At 37.8% G+C, this 2,349-nt stretch overlaps 1 non-coding gene across 1 annotated transcript; it reads right to left on the bottom strand.

Moving 5' to 3' along the window:
• Positions 1–466: 466 nt before the first annotated feature.
• On the bottom strand, positions 467–2,034 carry LOC112004209 (uncharacterized). Its single transcript, XR_010628464.1, has one exon. It is a non-coding gene; the product is annotated as an uncharacterized LOC112004209 (transcript).
• Between the last annotated feature and the right edge of the window lie 315 nt (positions 2,035–2,349).

Raw genomic sequence — 2,349 nt, 5'->3', positions numbered from 1 at the left:
TGCTCCTATGTGTTGGACGCGACATGGACATGACACTTGTTCTAAAAAACCATGCATGATTCCATATCTTGCTGAATACATAAAGCACTAAATGAAAATAAATTCACCCAATAGCAAACTTTAACATTTTTTTAATAACAAGCCAAAAAGGTTCCTAGTAAGATTTGAGGACAAACAAATTCATGTTGGAGAGCCAATTAATTAAAAATTCAATTGGCTAAGATTTATAGTCATTCAAAACATAATGGTAAAAAAATTAATAAATAAAAGAGTGCATACCCAAATGACAGGGCATGTTTGACAATACATGTTGGTAAAAAAATGTATAAAAATATATATAATATTGTTTAAAACTTGAAAACATATATTTAAACTCTAGTAACAAATGACCCCTAATTTATACTTAAGAAAACACAGGCCTAACCCACAAGGGGAGAAAATTATAATGTCGGAGCAGTAGGTAGATTTATAAAGACAACTTCCTTTCCCATGAGATAACCAATCCTGTTCCTCTACTCAGTCTCCTAGTCAAATTCCTCACCCCCACACTCAGCTTCTTCCCCTCTCCTTCCTCTCTCTCTCTCTCTCTCTCTCTCTCTCTCTCTATAAGGCCTAACAATAGATAGAGACACAAATTAAAGAACAAAAATATCAAAGCTATGCATATCAAGCTAACCATAAAATTACATAAACTAAAACGAAAATTTTTATATATATCAAACAAGGGACCCAGATGAGGTATCTGGATCATCATCATCATCATCTTGATCCACGTGTCAAAGACCCCCCAAACCCCTTGAAACCTCATGCAGACCGGGTTGAACCCCAAGCAACCCAATAGTCCCTGTTTGTAAGGCAAGAAAGTTTTCTTCCTCATCTCCTCCGACACAGCTCGATTCATTGTGTAATGCAATTCGTGTGCAGAAACTGGTCCTCTCCTTCTTGAGCTCGAGACTGAAGAGCCAGTACTGTCTGTGGATCGAAAGCTCGAGTTTTTGACATCTTCAGCTACCTTGTTTTTGGACAAAACTGCGTACTTTGTTAATGGATCTTTACCTGTTGCTCGACCCTCCGAGGCACTTCGAAATAAGAGAAAATCTTTGAGCCTCCATTTTCTGTAACCTTTAGTGAATGAAATAGATGACAAGAATGAAGAATAAGGAGAAGTAGAAGGTTTAGAGTTGCTTGCTGTTGAAGAAATGACTTTGGGTTGTGAATTCTCTTCCCTTTCAAAGACAATGTCAGAAACTCTCAGAGGAGACAGAGATCTTGTTCCTTTACGAAAAAAACTTGTTGAGGAAGAAAAAGAGGAAGATGACCCTTTAGATTTTCTTTCTCTGCCTCGCTTTTGTTCATGTTGTTCTTGTCCTTCCTTACGAGTTTCTTCTAAAGCAGCTGCAAATGGATCAAAATCTTTCTTGTGACGTGGTGATAGTGCTTCCTGGACCATTCTTTTCCCCTGAGAAATTCTTGATCTTGGAGATCTTGGAGACCTTGGAGAGGAAACATTGGAACCCGAATCATTAGCTCCAACTTGTAAACGAGGCGGTGGCTTCAAAGGTTTAATCTTGCCACCATCAAAAAGCTCGTCTGCTGACAAAGAAGGCCTCTCTAATTGCCCACTAAAATCAAATGCAAAATCTTCATCTTCATCATCATCATCATCATTGTTGCTGTTATTGGATTTGGGAATTCCAGGCTTTTCTTCCCAGTTGAAGGGGATAACAGAGGAGGCAGAGTTTCTTGGCATATCATGGAGAGATTGCAGGTCTTGGTAGAAAGTAGAGGCACGAGAAGGACTAGTTGGGGCGCTGAAGAAGAAGTTTCCAAATCTTTGGGGCTTGAAGGTGCTGTGATGTATGGAGAGGAGCAATTACTGTCGAAGTTGAAATCTACAGGAGGGACTGGTAAAACTACTTCCATCTCCATGCTTTGGATTATGGCTTGGTTTGGCTTGGTGTGCTATAGTTGAAGAAGTTTTGAGGTGTTTTTTTGTGGTTTTGAGTCTTTAAGAAGGTGGGAACTGGGAAATGTTGGTACNAAAAAATAAAAAAAAAAAAGAAGAAGAAGAAGTGAAGTCAAGTATGAAATATGTCAAAATAATAAGCTTGAAAAACCCAAAAATAATGATTTTTTTTTTTTTTTTTTGGGATTTGCCAAACGCACTTGCATAAATGCAAAGGTCTTTTGAAGTTATGCTGTCTCCTATTTCTTTTTCTTTCTTTTTTGGCAGTGTAAGTTCTGTTGTCTACTTTGAAACCCTCTCTTTCTCTTACTTCTCGTTAGAAACTTCAAGTACAGTATGACACTTGGTTTCTTTTTTCTTTTTCTTTTTTCGCTATATTTGAG

Source organism: Quercus suber, unplaced genomic scaffold (assembly GCF_002906115.3).
Source record: "Quercus suber isolate HL8 unplaced genomic scaffold, Cork oak 2.0 scaffold_52, whole genome shotgun sequence".
Taxonomy (NCBI): domain Eukaryota; kingdom Viridiplantae; phylum Streptophyta; class Magnoliopsida; order Fagales; family Fagaceae; genus Quercus; species Quercus suber.
This window is presented reverse-complemented; position numbering and strand designations above follow the sequence as displayed.